The sequence below is a fragment of the Cardiocondyla obscurior genome, linkage group LG04, assembly GCF_019399895.1.
Source record: "Cardiocondyla obscurior isolate alpha-2009 linkage group LG04, Cobs3.1, whole genome shotgun sequence".
Lineage (NCBI taxonomy): Eukaryota > Metazoa > Arthropoda > Insecta > Hymenoptera > Formicidae > Cardiocondyla > Cardiocondyla obscurior.
In genome coordinates this window covers 4,805,160-4,817,751 of record NC_091867.1, presented here as the reverse complement: position 1 = coordinate 4,817,751, position 12,592 = coordinate 4,805,160, and the positions used below count along the sequence as shown (strand labels likewise).

The 12,592-nt window shown below is 39.7% G+C and overlaps 1 protein-coding gene and 1 long non-coding RNA gene across 6 annotated transcripts in view; one reads left to right on the top strand and one right to left on the bottom strand.

Annotated features, from left to right (window-relative positions):
- Kek5 (kekkon 5) overlaps nucleotides 1-12,592 on the bottom strand; it is a 188,598-nt gene that overhangs the window by 95,277 nt on the left and 80,729 nt on the right. The window lies entirely within an intron of this gene.
- Nucleotides 10,248-10,526, top strand: LOC139101587 (uncharacterized). The gene is made up of 2 exons (XR_011545581.1): nucleotides 10,248-10,340; nucleotides 10,470-10,526. It is a non-coding gene; the product is annotated as an uncharacterized lncRNA (long non-coding RNA).

Here is a 12,592-nt window from a genome sequence, read left to right as displayed (position 1 = left end):
GGCGAGTGCCTATGAAAATTAATCCCACGCCAGATGCCGTTAAAGGCTGCGAGATTTATCTACTGCGTGCCCTTTTACCGTGAACTTTACGCTAAAAACTTTTCCGCGCTCTCGCGGCCATTTTAAAAGCTCGTTACTATCGAAATAATCAACCGGCCGGCTATTTATGACGATGCGCGGTATGTGGAAATAAATTGAAGAGACGTATTAATAATAATTCATTTTGAAGCAACGTTTTATTTTTATTCGTCGCAGAGATTACTACGTTTGTTCGTGTGTTAAAAAATTGTAAAATAAAATTACGTATAAATCAAGATTGTTAGAAATTCAACATCAAGCTCGCGCGCACTCTTTCAAGGGATTGAAGTGATAGGAGAGAAAATGGTTCTATTTACGGAAGGGGACGCGTATCAATTATGATATATCCACGAGGTACAACTCAAGTCCGGCTGAAAGACTACCGACAAAAAGTCCGACCTACGAAATTGCCCGGCTCAGATGCGCCGTAAGAACGAAAGACAGACGTTAGAGGGTGAGATAGTCGAGACAGAGGGGTGGGCTGAGAAAAGTCTCGGAAACTTTGGTACAGAACTGGCAGGTAACGTAAGACAGAGAATAGCCGGGGGACGGAGAGGCGAAGGAAAAAGAGTGCATTTAATGCTCACGGGAGAGGGAGAGAGCTTAGCCGATAATCCTCTCGTTTATATTACTTTACAGCCACGCGGATCCTCTCGACCTTTAGATATTCTCCCCCGAAACGTCGCCATTCCCATCTCCTTTTCGCCGCCGTGGACTGACAATAGGTGTTCGCGGGTGTTTTTCATATTTCTCTACCGGCAACCGGAAAATCACCCGAGGATACTGCAACACGGATACTAATGAAATTTCTCCCGTGGAATGACGCGGGCATCCGCGACCACTCGTGCCATTCCCGGAAAAATAGTTGGCAGGTAGCTTATGCGCGACAGCGGTTGTTCGAGTCACGCGAGGAAGGGACACACGTTTTCGCTTGATTCCTGGACATTAAGGTGAGCGTAAAACCCTTCCTCGGTAAGGTAAAGGATCCCATCCCCGCCGCGGAGCGGTATCAAGCCAAGTGTAATTTAAAACTGTTTCACGTATTTTAAATTCTTTGTTCTCGAAACGCGGGCGGGCGGGCGCGCAAGGGGATTACGCTGCCGCGTAGGCGCAAAATGAAAGGCTTTGGGAAGTCATTCTCGATAAAAGCCTGTAAGCGCCAACGTGTAAATACGTCAAAGGGCTTAATTTTAATATTATCCGCGCAGTAAATTTAATTGTTACGCGTGCCCGATGCGGGGAAATTTATTCAACGGCTGTGGAACGTACATTAACCGCAATTTTGTCGATTACGCATGCTAGAATATGCAAAGGTATGCCAGTAAAGTGCATAAACCCATCATTCATAAATCGTTCCGGCACTTCAATATTACCAATAATGAATTGCCGTGAAGTGAAACGGGTAATTGTAATGACCGTGGTAATACATTATCTCAATATGTATTAAAGGCTTATTCTACAGAAAATATTACCGCCTGGAAGGCCGGTAATGTTTTTGCGAAGAAAAACGGAATAATTATAAAGAGAATAAATAAGAATATCGTTCTTACTTGCTGATTTTATACTTAAAAAAAAGAAGGAAAAAAAAAGATAAAAATCTTAAGAAATACCAGCTCGCAGAACAAGCAGAAAGTGACACACAATTCGAATGCAAATTAGTCTTTCACGACAATGAGACTTCTCGGTCGAAAGAGCATCTCTTCAAATGTAAATGAGAATAGACATTGCACGCGTAATCATCACAGTCACTAATCGCAAGTGAAAGCTATGAAAAGTTGCAGAGAAAAAACTGTTCGATTAAAAAAAAAAAAATCTTTATAATAATTTTTTTTATTCCTCTTTTATTGAATTGTATGCGTATCTATTGACAGGTGAGACAAATTCTTTATTTTTTTTCTTCCTCCTTTCAATCAACTTTAAAGAAAGGAGGCGGCAAAAAAAGGAGAAGTGCACGTTAGAAGCGAAATATTGATCACGTTGTGTGATTTATGACCATAGTATTATTTATATATATATATATCTATACATCCACGTTACGACAATAATGATTAATTTTGAGCAATATAATTATCACGCGTGAATCACACGAACACGACAAAGAGCTTTATCGCATCGGTCATCAATTAAACGAGTTAAACGTAAGAAGTAATTTTTTTGCCAGTTCCGTGTACCGTGTTCTTTTTCGGAGGATGCATATAGAACGCGAGTGCAAAATGGCGAAAATCTTTCGGAACACCTGGAGCACAGTTTAATCACGTGGCAGAGAGACGCGTATAAGTTTCGCAACAGACGCGTATACACGGCAACGACCAACGTCTGCGCTGTTTATTTCTTACATAATTTAAGACGGTCTGGAGAATACAGAAGTTACACAGGAGGGAGATGACGAGGGCGCTAAGTAAAACTATACCGGCAAAGTGGAGCAAGGCACTTTTGTTTTAAATATTCAGTATACATATAATTGTTTATACCCTCGTAAAAAAAAGAGCTAAAAATTTCATACAAGATAATTATAATTTTCCGTTCTTGCATTGTAAAATAAAATAAAAAAATAATAAAAAAAAACTGCAGACTTTGTACGAACATAATCAAAACCTTAGTCGAAACATTAATAATATTTCACGTAATATGATCAAATTATTTACAATCTTTAGGCCAATTAAATTATTTGTTAAGTATTATACCAGTGTTAGGTGACTAAAAATACGTAAACAATATTCGATACTCTACGATAACGAACTATGTTAAATAAGTAGATAAAAAAAATGTAAAAATGAATAAATTAATCAATATTTTATTGCTATTTTAAACATTTTGTAAAGATAAACTTTTAAGGTTATATATCAATTACGACTCTGTTGAAAGAGATAAGCTCTTCCGTATCTCGTCAGCTGTCACTACTCTGAAGAATGCAGCGGTTAAATTCTCCATTAAGAGCAACTCTTATCGTAACGATAACAATGCGAGTTAACAGCCTTCGTGAGGGTAAGTGAATCCGTCACGAGCCGTCGGATTCTTTTTAGCAGAGCATTCCCACGCGCCGGAGAGCCATAATTGTAATTAATGATACCGGGAATTAAATTCGACAGTAGTTCAATCTCTCGAGAGGCAGCCGAGGAACGCGCGACGCATTTGCCTCGTATTTAATCAGATTTGAGCTGCGCGTAGCGACGAGACGTTTGTCGAGCTATGCTCGACGAATTGGAGAACAATCCTTTTCTCTTACACTGCTTGCAAGTGAGGGTTATTATTTGAGAAGGCTTGCTAACCTTTAAATTTGTCAGGGGACACCTCGAATGTATTCTAGAACATTGTGCTAAATGAGCAACGAAGATGGAATTTAAGCTTTCTTTATGGTGACAGGATTTGTGTTAAGACCGCATTAACGTAATGTCCGTTTTGCGATTATAAGCCGAGACCGTTCCCGTCAGCCAAGACCCAAGTCCGGCAAGTAACAGGATCATTTCCTTGCTAATGGTATCGCGCTTCGAAGGCAACGTTTTTGCGAGGGAGAGCTGTGTCACGCACGAATCCCCGGTGTTACGCTTTGAATACCCGCGGCCTTATCTAGGCGTCACACGTAGACGAAGTTTGTAATCGGTAAGTAGATTAGCTCATTCGGTAATTTAAGTTCATACGTGTTTCAGAAATCTATGAGAAATTTCGTGCCTTCGTCTGTTTAACAAAAGCGTTATTAGTTTTGTAATGAAATTGATGAATCTAACTGCGCTAAAATTTCGCTAATGAAGAAAAAGCAAAAACATGTACGTGCACGTATAAAATATAAATAACCTATGTTCCAATATTTAAATAAAATTTTAAAAGCAAAAGCGCAAGAAAGAAACATACGCGTATAAAGTATAAATTACCTATGTTCCGAGATATTTAAATAAAAGTTTAATGATACAAACGTCAAATGTAATAAAATTACATATTTTTATTAATTATCTTAAAGCTTAGAAATAACTATTGTGCTTTTAATCTATCGAATATCGCAACGTGTATCCATTATAATTAAAGACTCCGCGATACACTGAACCTAACATTTTATTAGTACTCGATACGATATTTAACATATAAATTATAACGCGTTAAAATGTTGTAGCAATTGAAACAACCGAGTCGTTGAGCGTTAAAGTATTTGCGAACGCGAACATCGCGCGATGTTTACATTGTCGCTCACGGGCCCGAGACTCAGAGACGGCCGGCCACGGCGTTGGTGAGATAGGTCTGATGACGCGCTCGTGGCCTATTTTTTGCGTTACTCCGACTATCGTGCCTCCGCTAGCGACCGAGCAGCGGGCCGCGCGCGCGACGCTAGGGCATCGCCCCGCACAGCCGGCTAACTCACAACGACCTATGACAACCGAGGGACCTACGGCGATCTCGACGGCGTAACGAGACTCGCGCGCGCGGCGTCTGGTCACTCGCGCAAGATTTTACGATTCAAATACTAGAAAAAGTATTAAACATAATTTTTAGTTCAAGAAATAAAAACGAAATTATTCCAAATATCGATTCGACATTAAGCGTTTTCGAGAAAATTACAAGAGTAAACGAACATTTACAGGAAGGTTTGAAAAATGTGCAATTTTATTTTATTCGCGTTATTATGTTGTAAAATTGAATGTAAAGGCGATGGTTCTATATAACATTTCTGCGCGAGATTCTATGAGCATGAATCGTAAGAATTTCAAGATCTATCTCGAGAGAACATTAATGTGATGCCGTCATTCGTCCTCGTGCGCTGAAAACTTAAAGGTTTCTCGAGATCATAAATAAACCAACTGCACTGAGAGCACGTTATCGATCCGTTGCAATTGCTTTTTTCTTTTTTTTTTTTTTGTTTAATAGGAATACAGTTTAGAGAAATTAACTATCATTATAAAAGTCTTTTCCTTCGGCAATGAGCAAGCGGATTCTGTATTTATAATGCTAAAATCTTAAGAGCTCATTAATATCTAACGACATTGTTTTAACTTTGGGTTTTTGGACGAAAGTTCGATTGATGCCTGCGTCGCGAAAATTGCTTGTTGTGCTATACCACGCCATGACGAAGCAATTCCGGATAACTGACGAAAACAGGGAGATAAAGTTCGGTTTTGTCATTGTTTCGTCATCGTTCGGGAAAGTTAGTGTTCTTTAATAAGCTACAACGGAGAAACTATGCGACGCATGGTGACATGATGATAAATTACTACGTTCGCAGCTACGTCGCTCATTATCGAAATTTTGCACGCATGCTTGCTTACCAGATTCCAGCGATTCGCGAATTCGTATATTAATTGTGTCACCATGTTTCCGAGCTGACGACGTGTAGAAACCGATAAGGCACAAGCATATTTCTTATGGATCGTAGTTTCTTAAATTAAATGCCCGAAATAAACGAGTATCTGCTGAGATTTTGAGTGTATTTAGAAAAAAAGAATCATAAATTATATATCGTTATTAAATTTCCGTTACAAGATAGACATGTCGTATCTTAGTTTATTTTAACTATTTATTTCGTACGTACGCTAGTGACACATTTAATTAAAATAAACCAAAATTAATTTTAATGCTGTCCAATAATTAAATTTCGTCGACATGTAAAAATACATATTATATTAAATATCTCGTAATATCGATACATATGTTCAATCTATTCTAAGGTAAATGTAATTAATATCACGTCATTGTCATTTGTAGAACTTTAGATACATTTATTCTATAAATGTTCAAAATTCGACCAAAAATTCATAACACACAAATTATCCAAAATTAATAAAGAGAGCAAAGAGTTAGTTATTTTTAACACTCGAGATATGAGAAACATTCAAAACTACTTCCTAAAAACTTAGAATAGAATCTAAAATTGTTAATCGAAATCTAAAGAGAAATATACAGATCTGCATTTTCATAAAATAGATTACAATACTTTAAAAGGATTGAAATAATGTATCTCGCGCAAATAGCATTAATTACGAAAGTGGTTAAATGTTAAATTTAGCAGGCGAAAGCTAGCTTGAAGATAGCGCATATGAATATCGATTTTAGTAACTTAATAAGTAGACACGTTAATATGATGACTGTTGACGATCAACTAGCTCATCGCTAAATTAGCGTCGTGATTATCCGCAATGAGCGCCGCTCGACCGAGCGTCAAAGGATCGTAAACGTATTCAATCTCGAACTAATCGGGCGTTATAGGATCGACCTGAATTCTGTTGCTTAATTGCTGGTATTCTAGATTCCAATAAAGTCCATCGGAAACCTACACGTGCTTTATCAAAACGGACGGTCGATAAAAAACCGCGAAAAATTATTACAAAATCGAAAATTACTAATAATTACATATTGACGATGTGCTTTTTTTTTCTTCTTGCACGTTGCACTTTTGATATAATTTAAATATTATAATAAAAACAATTAAATAACAATATCTTTCAACTTTAAATAGTAAAACAAATTTTCTCAATTCTAAAATATATATAATTTTAAAAAGTACAATAACTAACTGCAAATTTTAAATCTATTAATTTAATTTATTTAATTATTTTTTATAAATTTAATTAAATACTTACATTAGTTACCAATTAAAGAGAAGCATTCATTTACCGCTACCGTAAAAAAAAACTTAAGATTGCGTTAACTCAAAATTTACTTAAAAATTAAACGGCTCCGAATGCGTCGTTTTCAAATTTAATTGAGCAAATATTATTAACGCTTCGACATTGTAGGTAAGAAAATATCATTTCCAGGATAATGCTTAGATGAAAAGGGTGACGTATTCAGATATCCTGAGGCACGTTCTATGCAGGATAGTATTTCGTAATTCAGGAAAGTTCATAGAGCTGACTTTGTGCAAGTGAATCCAGCTTCTAAAGTACGCATCAGCCAGAAGCAGTGTTAGCAAAGTTATTGAGAATAAATAATCTCCTCGCTGTTATCATATCGTTACATGACTATCAACTCGAGTTATGCGAATAAGAACGAGTGACGTTTGCGTTAAGGCGATCGAGAAAATCCGAAAGGATCGAATCTATCTAGAAAATAAAGTGGAAATTTCTCATGGAAATTCGACATGGCCAAATTCGATATACTATCATTCGTGTGGTATAACAAGTTATGATCTCAAGAGAAATGTACTGTTCATTGTACTGAAGTTTGAGTAGAATAGCTCTCATTCTATTCGAGAAATTCTGTAATTTGATTTAGAATCTAACTCACGTTGTTCAATTTTGTAAAAGCTTTAAAATCGATTTTAAAATAGTTTTAATTTATAAATTAATTGCAAAATAGGATTCTTATTTAAATTACGGTAACTATAAATTACTCTTTCTCAAACTAGATTTCAGTCCTACGTTGAGTTATCATTTTAATCCATTGAAATTTAATGATTATAAAAAAAAGAAAACGCTGCTTCTCGCGGATATCTTTCATTCAATCTTTATTAGTCTAGTCGTTCAATTAAATCAAATAATTCGATATTCACTATCCGCGAATATGAAATGATTTTCAAGTTGTCTCCGTCGCATATAAATCCTGATTGGATTTAATCTACATGCAAACTAATCGACAGTCTAATCCAGCCGTACCCCATGCATGGGTCTTCGAGTTTCCTAAAGACAGTCAACTATGAAGGATCATCGTTAGAACTACAAACAGCGGTACGCAATTATAGGGAATACGAAGCGTGCACCTCATTAGCGAACAAATCCGCAAAGCCAAACTGTGAAGCTATTTAATCCCAGTAATATCAAGCGGTAACGTTTTAGAGATTTATCCTTTAACTAGACCCCGAGTCGCGAATCATTCTCTTGATTTAAAATTTGAAATGTTGCATCGACTGCCGTTCGAATAGACAATTTCGATTGGAATATTTTTGAGCCAAAATATTCTCGTCAACTAAAAATGAGATTTTAGTGCGAAACAAAAAGAAAATAAAATATTTCAATACGGTACAGTTATAGCTTCCTATTGTTGAAGCCAATCCTCGATTTCCAGAGGTTAAAAACGCTAGGATATCCATTTCGGTTCGACAACTTCGTTCTTTCGAAATAATCGGATCGGCGATAACGCCGTGACGGAAAGACAGCCGCAGCTGCAATAGCGAGAGCAGTTTGGAAAACCAAGTGTCAAGCGGATTGATCCAGAAGCGTTTCTGTTGGGAATATTATATATCACGATTCTGCGATATAACGTCGCGACGCTGATCGGTACAAAGAGAGAGGGGGAGAGGGAAAAAAAAAGGAAAGAAAGGAAAGCAAACTCGCGGCGTCGAAGAAATACCGAGTGAAAATCGGAGAAACTTTTGCGCGATAAACGGCGCAGTTCGAGCGACATCGAGATCCGCCCAGTTATCGCATTTTGCGGCCCTCTTACTTCTCATCCTTCTTTCGCCTCCCAATCCCCTCCTCCCCCCGTCACTCTCACGCTACCTGCCACTCCATAATACGGTATCTATTCTCGAAAACGTCGAGTCGGTAAACCGTCCCGGACCTAGCATCGGCGAGAGCTCATCTTCACGAGTCACTGGGAATAACATCACGTGATTGCGCGGGGACGAACACCGCCGCTCGTGAATAACGAAGGGCGCCATCAATCTTTAACGAGAAACTTGGACGGGGAGAGAGAGAGGTCCTCACCGACGAAATGAACATCGCACGCAATAATGCAGCTCCATTGTTGCGCCCGGATTAGACGACCGCCGCGCCAACGGACTGTCCAAGGGCGGGTACGCTAAAATGGCTTTACACGGATCGAAGCCGGTCCGCGCTCTCGTCCCTTGGTCTCCTAATCGGTAAACGGGTAGGACCCCTGCGTAAATTCGGCCGGACAAGCAAACGCCCGAGGTAGCCCGCTTGCAGAGAGATCCCTCTCGCTTGGTCGGCTTCTTGAATAATTTCATATCGACCGCCAGCTATTCTAGCTACTCTAGCATTGTGCCGTATTAGCGAAATACTTCCCCGACGTGATACGCGCATATTTCTCGCGTATATCTTTGCAAACGTGAAGTTACGGCAGCGCCTAGCTCGGTCCGTTTCATCTCCAGCGGCACGACTAGATCATGAAATAATTGTGAAGTCTTCGTAAGATCTTCGCCGGAAATTAGCGACGGGAAATTCGTCGCAATTTATTTCATGAATATCTCAGTTAGTCTAATATCTCCAAGATCAACACTGACTTCAGGCGAACGAGTTCGTATGAGAGATCAAGCATCTATACTATTTCAATATCGTACATCTTGATTAGTGGAGAATTTTACTGCATGTTGGTTTAAACTGAGTGAAGATCCCATTAAAAAAAATAATATATCTAGGCAAAGACGATACTGGCTACGATGTAAAGAGCGATTTTTGATTCTTCGATCGATCCAAAATACGTGCCGCGCGCTAGGTATATTCTCCCACTATTCCCACTCTCGCTTTGTCCTTCTCCAGTGGTCGCGCGAAGCACACGTACTCCCTACGCACTATACAGCGGTTACGTGTGTCCGTGCCGAACGTTGTACGTATTTGCGTTCAACGAAAACCGTCCGCCACGAGAACTATTTTCTCCTCCCCATTCTTCGTATGAGGAGAGCACGTCTAATTACGTCTCCTGTCCTCAAAGTTATATCCTTACGCGTTCATCTCTGCGAAGTGATTTTTTTGTTTCAGAAGTGTTGCGTAGACTCGTGCAATTCTAATTAATTATCTGGGTTTATTGCAGGTAACCAGTGCGAGGACGGACGGTCTGAGAGGAAGCTAGTCACTCTGACGGGAAGTCTAATAATCTGTGAGGAGGAGGAGGCCACGGAAAGGCATCGTGCATCAACGGAGCAACCTCAGAGGTAAAAAAAAAAATTTTTTTTTAATTATTAATTTGATATATCGTTTAGAAGCGTATGCATTCTTCTTTAAAGACTGAATACTTGTAGCATCTCTACAATTAATTTTTATATCTTTTTTTTTTTTTTTTTACAGATCGACGCAACTGCATCTACCGCCGTCAACGAAAGTGTCGTTACCGCCGATATTAATAATTATACGAACCGCAGCCGGTTCGTCGGTCGTTCCGGGAGTTCCGTATAGTATTCGGACGTAATTTTTTGGCATGACTTTATTCTAAACGCGAGTGTCGGACAGGAACGCGCGAAAGTGATCGGTAATTTCCGCAATTGTAAAATCACGGTCGGGGTGTTCGCGAGTGACTTGTGCGCGGAAGGATGACTCGACACGCAAACTGAGAGGAGGAGCAGGCTCGGGATGGGCATCCTGCGTCAGCGGAGCAACTTTTAGGTAAGCATCAATTTTTAAAATAAAATCTTTATTAAAAAAAAAATTTTTACCTTTTTTTTATTAATTTTATTAATTAATTAACTAATATAATGGTGTGTCTACATTAATATTTTTTTTTTTATGTTACAGTCACCGGCAGAACTCTACAACTCCGCTGAAGTTCATGCAGATTGGTAAGTCGCATAATTTTTTTTTCGTAGTTTGTAATCGGGTCTCTTGAATATAATAAATTTTATAGGATGGTAATTATACATCATGACATATACGGCGAATAAAAAAAAAAAAACCGCTCATTTAGCAGTTGCTCATTATAAAAATAACAGATCGTATCTGTTCACGCGCTATCCGAATAACGATTTGGCATCACGACGAAAGTAAAGCGTGCAATTACATTTGATCCGAGTTATCAGCACGAAAGATCATCTACGTAGCGAGCACTGTTATTGTACATTGTACATTCTTGTTCCGATTTACTTAAGATAGAACGTTTAATTGCACGGCCAGTACGATAAACGAATTCTCAAGAGCATAACTATAATGAATAGCGCAATGTGTGCCGAACCCTTCAGCTTTTTTTTATATAACCGACCGAAATAATAAATCGATCGCGCGGTTAGCCCGGCAAACGTGGCGCAATATTTTCCGCGCAACTTGAAACCCCGGCAGCGGCGGCGGTGCTTTGTAGCGCTTGTTCTCCACTCTGAAAACCTTTCGCCTCTCGGCACAAACGCGATACTTGTCTTATTTGTCACGTGATATCCGGCGCATCCGGAAAACACCGTCGTAAAAGGCTGAAATACGAATCGGTCCTGCACGCAAATATTTCGGTGTCGATGGGTCGCCAGCGAGGGTAAACCGTAAATGAAAAGGAGGGTAAAATGCGTAGCGAAGAAGCGGCTCTCTCTTGAACGAGAGTCCCGTCGAATATACAACGTCCTCCGCTCCCGGCCGAACGTAATAGAGAAAATTGGAACTTTGAAACCCAACACTCGATAAGAGAATTCAATTACTAAATAAATGATGACGCGCGTATAATATATGTATATCCACCGGATTGTATTAATGGAAATTAGCGGATACGAACGCGAGTCGTGGGCGCATACGGATGCTGTTTTGTCGCTTGTCCGTGCAGTTTCATTTTTTAATTATGCGCCGGAGTTAATTGCGGTTAACTGATTAGGCAACTCGTGCACACTCGCTGAGCCGCAGCTAATGATAATTGCGCTTTGCTCGTGCCGAGCGTGGCGGTTGGTGGCAAAGTGCTTCGTGCCGTTAGTGTAGAATAGTGAGAGTTTGTCATGCGTGCCGCGGCGTTCTCGCTTAACAGTTCCCACTGTTTGCGGCAGTCAATGGTAAGCGTCGCTTTACGCGCCAAGTTCGGGCCAAGAGGCGCATTCGATCTCTTTCTCACCTGACGTGACGCTCGTCCCGTAGCCCGGGGAACGGCCCGGAGATCCGCCCCGTGATTCGGTAAAGTGGTCGCACTTACTCGAGATAATACTCCAGCTCTTCGCGAATCAGACGGCAAAAAACGTCCAAATGGTCACGGTGCAGTCAGAAGTTCGTCAGCTCGGGATTTCGCACGTTCGAGAGACAACGTCGGCTTTACTGGCTGACAAACGCCATTTCTTCCGGCGAGCGATGTAGAAACGACGCGTCGCCCAATGAGGACGATTCGTTCTCGGCGCGGAGATCTCAAGCGCGAGTATAAACGGGAGTAAACTGCCGCTGAATTAGGTTGACGAACTTCGAGAGCGCGGCGGCGACGTCGGCGTTCGAGCACCCAGTGCTGTGTCTGCTAACGAGCTTAAATTATGTCGTTACAGCTTCAGAGAGCCGCGCGGTGTCATGTTGAACGTCGAATGATGAGCTTGTACTACCGGCCTGTCTCGCGACGTTTTTCGTTTTTCATAACACGTTTCACGTTTCAAAAATGCGCATAAAATCACAACTTTAAACTCGCATGCCAGAGAACAAATTACTCGTATTTTACCTAACGTAAGCGAATTTCAATAGGTGCAAAAGAGGAATTTATATGGTACGCTTTTTTTTTTAATCCGCTCTTGTGTACTACATGCAAACGCCACGAATGGTATAATTATGAATGTACATCTCTGTTGAGCGTCACGTTTATTTTTGAAGTTTTTATATTCAAAAACGTAAATTTATTTTCTTTTTATTTCGCACAGGCAATGTTTTTATACAGGAAATGTATAAAAACTATTTCATAAAAAAAAAAATTTCATTCTAAT